This window comes from Aristolochia californica, unplaced genomic scaffold (assembly GCF_029961685.1).
Source record: "Aristolochia californica isolate CCGP_79_NKW_82.1479 unplaced genomic scaffold, dmAriCali1.0.hap1 SCAF_2, whole genome shotgun sequence".
Taxonomy (NCBI): domain Eukaryota; kingdom Viridiplantae; phylum Streptophyta; class Magnoliopsida; order Piperales; family Aristolochiaceae; genus Aristolochia; species Aristolochia californica.
Window position 1 is genome coordinate 48,864,289 of NW_027181881.1, and position 13,739 is coordinate 48,878,027.

A 13,739-nucleotide genomic window follows, 5' to 3' on the forward strand; every position below is an offset into this window, starting at 1 on the left:
CAAATAAAATTCCACCTGTGGATGGGAAACAGAGATTAAAGTTAGATTCCTTCAATTGCAAAATGGTAACAAATACAAAAAAAAAAAAGAAATATTTGCTTAAAGAGTCGTAACATTGTTGTCAACTACAGGGAAACAAGTGATTTAATGATCATGATCATGATAAGAAATATGTCCAAATAATATTAGTCTTGCATCTTTATTATTCGATACATCCATACCCCTGGTCAGATATATCTTCTGCAATTCTTATGCCTAGTCCCTCAAACTCTCTCTCTCTAATCCATCAACACATTCTACCACCATAATAAGCAAATGATCAAAATGAAATTAGAATGTCAATGAATTTCACACAGGTAAACATAGAACACAGAAGTGGAGATTATTGCCATACAAATCACAAGAAGATACAGAAAATCTCATACACATTGCAGTTGTAACATGATAAACTCGTTCACATTATTAACATAAAAGGCTAATGCATAAAGATAAAATACATGTTCAAAATCGAAGTAACACTATAAATCAAAATCGAAGGGGATAATTCATGTTGAACGCAGAGGGGAAGGCAACCAAATCAAGAAGAATGATTCCAAACCACGAAAAACGAACCCTAATTTATGTCGAAACACTTGAGAGAGGTTGCAGAGGCAAAGGAACGATTCCAAAAATAGAGCCAAAAATTAAAATGAGAAGTAGAAGAACAATTCATAAACAATAAGAAGAATAACCATCGATTTCCAAGAAGAAGGATTTACCCTAGTTTCTTTTGAATCGAGTCGAAGAGGTTGCAAAGAGGGGAGAGAAGCCATTGAAAGTCGTCGGTGCTGGGGACGACGAGAGGAAGAGAGTTAGCGAGCGCCGGGGAGAGGTTGTAAAGGGGGCGATAGAAATCGCCGAAGGTCACGAGCGAGAGAGGAGCAAAAAAAAATTCTCAAAAAAACCTTTCGTTCGACAGCCCGATGTAATTGATGGAGGGAAAGTGAATTCAGAGCTCAACCCCTCTGAATTCACTTTCCCTCGCATTATGCCTAAAACGGGGGAAAGTATATTATATTTGTAATTTACTTTTCCCTCCCAACTTATAGAGGGCACTAACGGGTTTTAGCACATTTTACCTAGCGCAAGTGAAATACATTTCACATACAGAGGGCACTAACAGGGCAAAGAATTAATCAACCTTGTTACAATGTGGGACCCACCATGGCTACACGAGCTGGTGGGACCCAACATGAGGTCGAGAGATGTCAACAAGGGCCCTCATACAAGTTGGCTCGAGCTAAGGAACATGAACTGGAATTAAATAGAAGATTCAAATATCAAATAGAACCCATAAAGATACCACGAGCTGGTATCTCTATCAACATGAGCTGGAAGATCATGTGGGACCCACAAAGATAAGACCGTGAGCTAGCTTTCTATCTTGGTTCACGTGCTTAAAGAAGAGTTAGAAGTTGAGTTAAATTAATCTCTTAAATAGATAATGTAATCTTATCATGATAGGTTTATCTTAGAGAGTTCTAGTTGGAATATAATTAGGAGTCCTAAGATTAATTGTACATGGACTCTATCACCTCCTCAACTATAAATAGAGGTAATTGTAACTCGAAAATTAATCAAGCAAGCCTCTTAATTTCTCTTCTCTCGTGTGAAGCTCTCTCTCTCTCTCTCTCCAAACCTTTTTTATTTTTTCTTCTTTTCTTTCAACCCGAGAGTCTTTCTTGTTTTTCTCCTCTTCTTTCTCTCTCCCCTTGCTCAAGGTATTATTCATGGGGTCCTAAATTCAACAAATCTTGAATGCTTGTTAGTTGTTTTTTTTTTTTTTGTAGGAACAAAATTAATCTTAATTGTCCTGGTTTGAACCAATTTTGGGATGAATCAGTATTTAATTTCAATATACTTAAAGTGAGAATGGTAAAATAGATTCTTACTTAAGCTAATGACACCCATATTATTACTATAGTAAGAATTTCATTTTAATTCAACCATATTCTTGTAATTGTTGTTCCACCCATAAGAGTTGTATACAACAACTATATACTCAACCTCCTTGGTAGGGAGACTCATTGACCATTGATTATTGGAGAACCAAGAAACTAGCATGTTTCATAGCATTTAGCAACTACTACTAGTATTCTTCCTATCAAATTTTGTAACTGCCAAAATCAGCATCAAAGTACCCCATTAAGTTTATGAATAAATTATTTGAGTACCATATACCTAAGTTTGGTATTCCAAGCAAGTATTTGAAGAGTTTATACAATCACCAAGTATGATTCCCTAAGATCAGACTGGAATCTAGTACATAGGCAAACTGAAAATATGATCTTCAGTCCACTAGTTGACGAGCAAGGTAAAGACTCTATCATACTTACATCTCATCGTTACAAAACGAAGCTACCCTGAAGCTCATAAGTGCATTGTCATGGGCTATGATACCGAAATGATGGTTGTTTATGGCTACATGTTTCAACTAAATTCCTTCGTGTTGCAGTATTTTGAACCCAAATATATTAACGATAAAATTCTGTTTATTATGATAGTTCCTCCCACTCTGACTTTACTAGCCCTAGGATTTTCATGAGGCAATATGAGGCTCATCGATTGGCATTTATTTGGTTTCTCCTCTACCCTCATCTGCCTTCTCATCATCCTCCAATTTCGTTTTTTAACTGGATGTGGCTTCAGTTCCAGAAACCCTAATTCTCCGAACGAAGACTATAATCTCGAATGGAAAGGGCATTAGGTAGTAAACTCATAATGTTTGTGAACAATTATTGATTAAAAAAATCGACACTTGATCGACACAACATACATAAAGAAAGAGGCTCTAATCAAGAATTTTTAGAGGTGAACTCAGTCTTTGATTGAACAAAGCTCCCATCTACCCTCTCCATCAATTAGCCGCAGCTCCATAGAATGAAATGGAATCAAAGCAGGCCTCTGAGAAAACCCCACAATTGAAACAAAAATAAGCATGATGGATGGTTATAAAGATCCAAAATACACCCAAATAGAGACGCTTACTTGAAATGATGTAATGAATGTTATGAGCATCTCACTAGCAAGCCTGTATAGGTGTTCTTCAACATCAACACTTGTTGCACTGCCCAGCATGAAAAGTAGAAAATTAGTAAAAATACGAATAGAAAATTTTTTCCATATCTTTACTAGTAGGTATTGGAAAATTGTCACATACTCGGTGCATTCATCAAGGATCCCAAACCTAGGGTGGTGAAAGAATAAACGAGCCTGTAATGAAAAATCAAATGATCTGAGTACCACCACTTGATAGGTTTCTGCAACAATCTCATACGCAAAAGAACTGGGTAAAACCATTCAGTTAATGTAAATTTATGGCCTCACCATGCCAAGTCTTTGTTGTTCTCCCAGGGATAAGATATCTTCCCAGTTAAGACTAGCATCCCAACCTCCTCCTCTTTCCAGAAGATAAATTAATCGAACATTCTCTAGAATAGTCCTTAATTGAGCATCCAATATATGAAAAAGTAAAAATTTTTTCCATATCTTTACTAGTAGGTATTGGAAAATTGTCACATCCTCGGTGCACTCATCAAGGATCCCAAACCTAGGGCGGTCATGAATAAACGAGCCTGGCGCCTGTAAAGCAAAATCAAATGATTTGAGTACCACCACTTGATAGGTTTCTGCAAAAATATTCATACGCAAAAGAACAGCGTAAAACTCTTCAGTTAATGTAAATTTATGGCTTCACCATGCCAAGTCTCTGTTGTTCTCCCAGGGATAAGATATCTTCCCAGTTAAGACTAGCATCCCAACCTCCTCCTTCCAGAAGATAAATTAATCGAACATTCTCTAGAATTGTCCTTAATTGAGCATCCAATATATGAGAGCTATCAGATTCTTTTCCTGAAAAAGAATAGCTCCTCAGAAACAGCAAACACCTTACATATATCTTTCTATGGATCTTGATGTCATATACATGCAGCTTATTTCCACCAATATTATAATCCCAAACAGGTGATTAAACCAGCATTTTACCCAGCTCCGTTCAAAAAAGCCTTCCGGATAAATGTGCCAAAAACAGAAGTGAAAGGTAAATCACTCCAAAAACAGTACCACATCAGTCCTTTCTACAAATAAAACATTAAATCGTTGTCCTCTTTATCTCTTTGCTCATACATGACATTACAACTAATGTTTCCCTCTTTTGATCTTAATCTTTGTTGTGCAAAACTCTCCTACAAGATTATACCAAATCACTCCAAATCCAAGGACCAACAAAGTAGAGTTAAAGAGTAAGAAACATACTTCATCGGAATTGTTAACTGTTCTCTCTTGGCATCTGCATATGACATCCCCCCATTTTCTATATATTATTTTCCTTTGTCAACAGGGTTTAGATTTAGTACAAAGAGACTAATTAGAAAAAGAGGAAGCAGATTTGGGAGAAAGAAGAAGAATATGATGAGCAAAGTGAGGGAGGACCAAGGCTGGTCTACTTATTTGCCAAGTCGATCAGTCAGTGTAACTAGCCAAAAACTAGCTTGTTATCCGACAACTCATAAATCAGAATCTGAGCTTTTTCAAACCCAGTCAAACATCTGGTTCCAACTGAACACACTGACCGATGTGATCCCTTTTTCAGATCAATTATTTACACATTGAAGAGTGTAATTGTAGCAGAACAGGTTGAAGCAAGTAAAACAAAAAAGTAAAGGCTGACCAGGGGAATGCATCCTCACCTTAGTCCAGATTTTTCCAAAGCCTTGGTTTCTGCTTCTTCACGAGATAAAGGATAAATTATTTGATCCCTCAGTGTTCCTAGACATGTACAAGGCCGTTGAGGGACAACAAATATGCCACATGAGAGACCACATCAGTGACATGTTGCACGGGTCTTATGAGTTTTCCACTGACGATAGGCCAGAGGCCTCGGAGAACTCTAAAGATTTGAGCTTTTTCCACACCCATTGGGCCCTAAATAACCAATAAGGACACCATTAAAGCAGAAAGGAATCAAAATACATAACAACTCCACAAAAACGAGCAAGTAAAAATAACCATCATTATTTCACTAACCAGTAACAAGGAGATTCCTTCCTCGTGTTATACCACATGTCAACTTCCTAGCCAATAATTTTTGGCCTGGAGTAATGATGTCCACTTCAGTGAAAGAGATGATATCTCCATCTGAAACTTTAGATTCCTCATAGCTAGCAGCAGAGCCTTGTATAGGAGGCATAGTACATCCAGCAGTCAGTGAGGAAGATGAATAATTCCACACATAGAACTAGTTACTAGTGACAAACGGAAGGTGAATGTGACAGATGAAGAACTGCATTGGCAATATTACCAGTTGACAGGAAGCAAATGCATGAAGTATATTAACCAGATAATTTTGTTTTTTTTGAAAAAAAAAAAGGATCTTTCAAATGCTCCTGAGAAAATTACAGTGTTTGGAAGTGCAGAAGAAAAAGATATACCAATGTACAGGCAAACCAATAACCAATGCAAACTCGAACAACGCTAAGTGATTTTTAAAAGCCTGAATGCACAAATATATCCAGTGTTCTGCACAGAACCAATCCCATTGCCAAATGCAAGAGCAAAGCAGGTGAAAGTAGAGAACTAAAAGCTAACATTGATGAGATGAATTGAACAACATACACTCAAATACATTAATAGAACTTTGAGAAAAGCCAACACACAAGTTGCAAACAATAGGCTTCTCACATGAACAGATCCTTTTTCTGACAATTTTCAGTGGAGACTAAAGCAAAGAAGCAGAAGGAGCAAAGCAAGCGTCCAGTATACTCAATGTACTAATCAACCAATATCAAGCAATGAATTTTCATCACAGACCATTATGGCTCTGACACGCAATTAAATCTCATGCCATATGAGCTTTAAATACAAAAATATGCCTATACTTCACCCAAAAAATAAGTTGCAGTTAGCTACAATATAAAACTTAATTATAAAAGATCAGCTGACTCACCACTTTGGGCTGCATCAAGAAGCTCTTCCAGCTCAAAAATTCGATTAACACCACCAGAAAGTTCAACATACTTTCTATTTAACTCGAGAATATCCCCAAATGCCAGAAAACTTTGGGATACTACAGACGCTAAGACCCTCGAAGACTGTGATCTCGAATGGAAAGATCATTAGGGAGTAAACTCATAACGATTTGTGAACAATTCTTGATTAAAAAAATCGACACGTGATCGATACAACATACATAACACTAAACCAAACTAAAATCCTGATCGCAATGACTCTGTAACTATCCCTAAATCAAACTAAAATCGATGAACAGTCCGGTTGTTTGCGCAAGAAAAGGCCGCACATTCGATTGGGAGCCGCTGCGGTCACGTCTTCCCCCGCATCAAAGTTTGGCTCCCCTTCGAAGGCCCAGGGGTTGGCTCTCCGTAGTTCCATCTCCTCTTCCAGGGTGAAGTCGTTGACGATGTTAAACATATCCCGGATCTCCTGGGGGTACTTGCCCTTGATAATGCTCACCATCTTCTCAATGCCGAGATCCAAAATTCCTTGAATTATCAAAAAGTCGGAAGCTATGAGCAGATCGACCAAGGTCTGAAAATCCACATCAATGAATAGCTTCCCCCACTCTTCACTCTCATTCTGATCCGTTTCTTTTCCGTTCACCGACGCTTGCTCCTCGCAGTACTCCAGCACTTTCCTCAAAATTTTACCGTGAACGCAGGCAATCGGGATGACGGTATCCGCGCAACCTTGGACAATCATGCCTTCAATCAGCTTCGAAACACGTGCAACTTCCTCTTCAACGTCAAAAATTTCTCCGTCGGAGCTTCTTAGAGTTAACATCATGTTGCCCGAAAGATACAATGAATTGAATGTTGCCCCGAAGAAAGAATGAATTGAAAGAACCTGACATCGTAATTTATAGATTATTAGATAACCTAGAAGGGATCTACCACCGAAAAAAGGAAACTATAAACTCATAAGAATTTTTCTATAACTCCAACTCAATTTCCCAATTTTCCAACTTGCTTATTTAAATTTGTTGGAGTCAGCTTAATAGTCGGAGTCGGAGTTTGAGTCGGAATTAAAGCCATTAGAGTCTGTAACTGGATTCAGGAAAGTATTGAGGCACAAAGAAATTTCAATAGCTCAAATTATTAGATTCGCTAAAAGCCTAAGACTATTATTTCTTCCTTGTTAATATACTCGAATCATATATAAGCAAAACTGAGCTATCAAAACCTATTAGATCAATTTAACCTAATTTTTTTGCTTTTTGTTTCATATGGAATTTTGCCTCCCCTAAACACAAATTAAAACTAGCTACATTATTAGAATCTTCGTAATCATCCAAGTGGGGTTAATTTTGATCGCAAGCTTGGTTGGAGTCATAATATGGATTCTGAAATCCTGGTTGGTCTGGATTCTCTTTGTTTATAAAAATATTATCAATTTTATTATTTTTATAATACTATTATTATCTATATTTTGTTATTAAAATAATAATAATAATTCTAACATGCTTGTTATAGGCAAAAAATATGAGGTTAAAAATTTAATGTTAAAATTTATTGTTCAGTTAAAAAATGGACCATCAAACTTAGACTCACTTATCCTTTGTCTGGCAATACTATTTCTCCAAACCTTAGTCTCACCAGTTGAAAAATCGTTCTGTGTTAAAGAGAAAATATGGAAGGTTCTTAGAGGACTCTCACAGCAAGAAGTTTTACAAATCCAGAATTAATTTGGTGGAGTTTTACAGGAGTCTCATAGAACGAGGTCTCACAGAAAAGTCTCAGTTTGAGGTGTTTTAGTTATGTAAGTATTCTATTTATATTGAGTTATTTAATTATGTTAAGACATATTTTAAGTATTAGAGTTCGGGTGTAATTGAGACAAGGGTAATTTAATTGTAATTAGACTATACTACTTTCTTCTATTATAAATAAGGGTTCCTGTATTCAAATTACATCAAGTCAATGAAGTTTTTCTCTTTTACATAAATCTAACAGTAGGTTATGTGAGTTGACTCGGTCAACCCACAGAAATAATGTAATCCTTTCTAATCTATTACCTCTAGCAATTTAGGTTCGTATCTATCTGTTTGTCTCTTTTTAGTCCATATATTCGTTGTTTTCTTTACGTTTTCATCTCTATACTAAGTTTTTCATATTGTATATTATATATTTACGAAATAATATTGGAGTTTACTTTCCAACGCAAAATAAATTTTAGTAATCAGAGTTTTCTACAAAAAGAATCGACATTTGAAGAAGCGAAGGTCATATCGAAGGAGAGGTTTGAGCAGTAGTAGAAGCTTCAAATTTTGAGTCGGCTTATACCATCAAGAACAAGACTTTACATGGAGAATTATATATTAAGATACATATCTATAAGTCTATTTTCTTACTTCTTCAACCAATTCTCAATCTGAATTTTCTAGATGGAGATATCGATCTTGGAAGAGTCAAATGGTCATTGGCCAAAGAAAAAAGAGTACTTAGTTCTACCAGATTAGAGATTTTGAAATCTATCAGATTATTTTTTTTGAAAATAAATAAATTTTATGAACAAAAAATATACTAGGATGAAAGCTATTGAAGTCTAGTTTCAAAAGGAGAAAATTTTATGTCAATCTGATCTATATTTAAGGAGATATTCGCAATGGACTCCGCAAGGGTCTTAATACGAAATAAAGAGAATCAAATGATCATAAAAGATTCAAGAAAAATACTTTTATGTCAAATTTGATATCAAATTAAAGATATTTAAATTTAGTGTCTTGATTAACAAACCGTTTATAATTCCGGTCTATATTTTTGGAGATATTGATATCAAAAATATTAAAGTTTTATTAGTCTAGGATGGACTCGCAGCGGATTATTTCTTGTGTCCTTATTAAGGACTTTCATTATTTAGTACATGTTATTTGGGCATTGGCCCATATCCGTTGTTGCTATTGTGTCTCTTTGACTGAGACATTATTGCGTCTTCCCCCGCATACAACTTTGGCTCCCCTCCGAAGCCCAAGGGTTGGCTCTCCTAAGTTTCATCTCCTTTTCTGGGGTGAAATCGTTGACCATGTTAAACATATCTCGGACCACCTGGGGGTACTTGCCCCTGATCATGCTCTCCATCTTCTCAATGCCGAGATCAAAAATTCCTTGAATATTCAAAAAGTCGGAAGCGATGAGCAGTTCGACCAAGGTCTGAAGATCCACACCTATGAATCACTTCCCCCATTCGTTATGATCCTTCTTATACGTTTCTTTTCCGTTCACTTGATTCGACGCTTGCTCCTTGCAGTACTCCAACATTTTCCCCAGAATTTTATTACTAATACAAGCAATCAAGATGACAATATATGTGCAACCGTGGACAATCAGCTTCGAGATGTGTGCAACTTCCTCTTCGACTTCAAAAACTTTTCCGTCAGAGCTTCTCAAAGTGAACATCATCTTGCCGGAAGAGAGAAAATGAATTAAAAGGTGGGCTAAATTGCTAGGAATACGGTCAAACCCTAAATAGTGTTAAGTTGCAGGAGAAGTCATGTTGGGCCTATCAGAAACTATTTGGTCTCTATTGTAATAAGTCTATTGTTATAGATTACTGTTGTGTGTCATAAAAATAGTTATATAGGCTGGAAGACTTCCCAGTGCAGAGGTACCAGCTCGAAGAGATATAATCTGTTTTCATTACGAAAAAGCATTGTTCCCAGATGTCACAATGCCACGTCACCGTTTATAATATTATGTATAAGAGAAATTAGTAATAAAAATGGTATCAGTGCCAATAGGAGAGAAATTAGTGATAAAAATGGTATCAAAGCCAAATATTAGCTTTGGTTCTTCTATTTAGATTTACATACTCCCATAACAGTTACGACCCAAAAACATTATTATAACACACAAAAGTAATCTATAACAATAGACTTACTATAATAGAAAATAGTTTCTGATAGGCCTAAGATGACTTTTGCTACTCCTTAATGCTATCCGGGGGTTGACCCTAATCCTGTCAGCTTACCACCAAGTGGGCTAAATCTGACATAATAATTTATAGATTATTACGTACCTACTCAACATCGTATGGATCTGCCACCGAAAAAGAAAACTCCGAATTAATAAGAATCCTTCTATAACTCCAACACAATTTCCCACGACGGGGACTTATTTATTTAACTTCAAAAATCTCTCCGTCAGAGCTTCTTAGAGTGAACACCATGTTGACCAGAAGAGAGAATGAATTGAAGAACCCCTGACATTGTAATTTATAGATTATTAGATAACCTAGCAGGGATCTACTACCAAAAAAAGAAAACTCTGAACTCATAAGAATCTTTCTATAACTCCAACTCAATTTCCCAACTTGCTTATTTAAATTTGTCGGAGTCAGAGTCGGAATTAAAGCCATTAAAGTCTGCAATTGGATTCAGGAAAGTACTGAGGCACAAGGAAATTTCAGTAGCTCAAATTATTAGATTCGCTAAAAGCCTAAGACTGTTATTTCTTCCTTGTTAATATACTCGCATCATATATAAGCAAAATTGAGCTATCAAAACCTATTAGATCAATTTAACCTAATTTTTTTTCTTTTTGTTTCATATGGTATTTTCCCTCCCCCTAATCACAAAGTAAAACTAGCTACATTATTAGAATCTTCGTAATCATCCAAGTGGGGTTAATTTTGATCGCAAGCTTGGCTGGACTCATAACATGGATTATGCAAGCTTGGCTAGACTGGATTCTCTTTGTTTATAAAAATATTATCAATTTTATAATATTTATAATACTATTATTATCTATATTTTTTTTTTAAAATAATAATAAAAATTCTAACATGATTGTTATAGGCAAAAACTATGAGGTTAAAAATTTAATAATAAAATTTATTGTTCAGTTAAAAAATAGATCATCAAACTTAGACTCACTTATCCTTTGTCTGGCAATACTATTTCTCCGAAACTTAGTCCCACCAGTTGAAAAATCGTTCTATGTTAAAGAGAAAATATGGAAAGCTCTTATAGGACTCTCACAGTAAGAAGTTTCACAAATCCAGAATTAATATGGTGGAGTTTTACAGGAGTCTCATAGAACGAGGTCTCAAAGAAAAGTCTCAGTTTAAAGGTGTTTTAGTTATGTTAGTCTTCTATTTATGTTGAGTTATTTAATTATGTTAGGACGTATTTTAGGTATTAGCGTTCGGGTGTAATTGAGACTAGGGTAATTTAATTGTAATTAGATTCTACTACTTTCTTCTATTATAAATAAGGGTTCCGATACTCAGATTACATCAAGTCAATGAAGTTTTTCTCTTTTCCATAAATCCAACAATAGGTTATGTGAGTTGACTCGGTCAACCCACAGAAATAATGTTATCCTTTCTGATCTATTATCCCTAGCAATTTAGGTTCGTATCTATCTTTTTGTCTCTTTTTAGTCCTTATATTCGTTGTTTTCTTTATGTTTTTATCTCTATACTGAGTTTTTCATGTTGCATATTATATATTTACGAAATAATATTGGAGTTTACTTTCCAATGTAAAATGAATTTTAGTAATCAGAGTTTTCTACAAAGAGAAATCGACATTTGAAGAAGCGAAGGTCATATTGAAGGAGAGGTTTGAGCAGCAGTAGAAGCTTCAACTTTTGAGTCGACTTGTGCCATCAAGAACGAGACGTTACATGGAGAATTATATATTAAGATAAATATCTATAAGTCTATTTTCTTACTTCTTTAACCAATTCTCAATCTGAATTTTCTAGATGGAGATATCGATCTTGGAAGAGTCAATGGTCACTGGCAAAAGAAGAAAGAGTACTTAGTTCGGCCAAATTAGAGATTTTGAAATCTATCAGATTCTTTTTTCTGAAAATAAATAAAATTTATGAACAAAATATATACTAGGATAAAAGGTATTGAAGTCTAGTTTCAGAAGGAGAAAATTTCATGTCAATCTGATCTATATTTAAGGAAATATTCGCAATGGACTCAGCAAGGATCTTAATACGGAATAAAGTGAATCAAAAGATCATAAAAGATTCAAGAAAAATATTTTTATGTCAAATATAATATCAAATTAAAGATATTTGAATTTAGTTTCTTGATTAACAAACCGTTTATGATTCTGGCCTATATTTTTGGAGATATTGATATCAGAAATATTAAAGTTTCATTAGTCTAGGATGGACTCGCAACGGATTATTTATTGTGTCCTTATTAAGGACTTTCATTATTTAGTACATGTTATTTGGGCATTGACCGTTGTTGCTATTGTGTCTCTTTGACTGAGACATTATCGCGTTTTCCCTCGCATACAACTTTGGCTCCCCTTCAAAGGCCCAAGGGTTGGTTGTCCTGAGTTCCATCTCCTCTTCCGGGGTGAAATCGTTGACCATGTTAAACATATCTCGGACCACCTGGGGTACTTGCCCCTGATCATACTCACCATCTTCTCAATGCCAAGATAAAAAATTCCTTGAATATTCAAAAAGTCGGAAGCGATGAGAAGTTCGACCAAGGTCTGAAGATCCACACCTATGAATCACTTCCCCCATTCTCTATGATCCTTCTTATATGTTTCTTTTTCATTCACTTGATTCGACGCTTGTTCCCTGCAGTACTCCAACAATTTTCCTAGAATTTTATTACTAATGCAAGCAATCAGGATGACAGTATCAGTGCAACCACAGACAATCATGTCATCAATCAGCTTCGATATGCGTGCAACTTCCTCTTCAACTTCAAAAACCTCTCCGTCAGAGCTTCTCAAAGTGATCATCATCTTGCCGGAAGAGAGAGAATGAATTGAAAAGAGGGCTAAATCGCTAGGAATAGGGTCAAACCCTGAATAGCGTTAAGTAGCAAGAGAAGTCATATTGGGCCTATCAAAAACTATTTGGTCTCTATTGTAATAACTTTATTGTTATAGATTACTATTGTGTGTCATAGAAATGGTTATATAGGCTAGAATACTTTCGAGTACAAAGGTACCAGCTCAAAAAGATATAATCCGTTTTCACTACGGAAAAGCATCATTCCCAGATGTCACAATGCCACGTAACCGTTCATAATATTATGTATAGGAGAGAGATTAGTGATAAAAATGGTATTAGAGCCAATAGGAGAGAAATTAGTGATAAAAATGGTATCAAAGTCAAAGATTAGTTTTGGTTCTTCTGCTTAGGTTTACATATTCCCGTAACAGTTACAACCCAAAAACAATATTATGACACACAACAGTAATCTATAATAATAAACTTACTACAATAAAGACTTAATAGTTTCTGATAGGCCTATCATAACTTCTGCTGCTACTTAACATTGTTCGGGGTTGACCCTATTCCTGCAAGTTTACCACCAAGTGGGCTAAATCTGACATAATAATCTATAGATTATTACGTACCTACTCAATATCGTATGGATCTGCCACCAAAAAAGAAAACTCTGAATTCATAAGAATCCTTCTATAACTCCAACACAATTTCCCACGATGGGGATTTGCTTATTAACTCTGTTGGAGTCGAAAACGGAATTAACACTAATATTATTCCCATTAGAGTCTGAAACCAACTCTTGGATTCAAGAAATTGTCGGATGTACAAGGAAATTTCAGGCAAGAGCTTGCTAAAATTATGGGGTTCGCTAAAAGCATGAGACTGGTTATTTCTTTCTGTTTTTGTCATCTGTAGTGTCGACAGCTAATTGGGTTTAAGATTGAAAAAAAAAACAATATATGCAAAGGACAT

At 35.5% G+C, this 13,739-nt stretch overlaps 1 long non-coding RNA gene across 1 annotated transcript; it reads right to left on the bottom strand.

The window, feature by feature from the left end:
• Nucleotides 1–2,807: 2,807 nt before the first annotated feature.
• LOC137956881 (uncharacterized) lies at nt 2,808–6,892 on the bottom strand. Its single transcript, XR_011113280.1, has 7 exons — nt 5,984–6,892; nt 5,065–5,211; nt 4,728–4,962; nt 3,367–3,621; nt 3,200–3,252; nt 3,028–3,106; nt 2,808–2,943 (listed from the first exon to the last, which is right to left on the bottom strand). It is a non-coding gene; the product is annotated as an uncharacterized lncRNA (long non-coding RNA).
• Between the last annotated feature and the right edge of the window lie 6,847 nt (nt 6,893–13,739).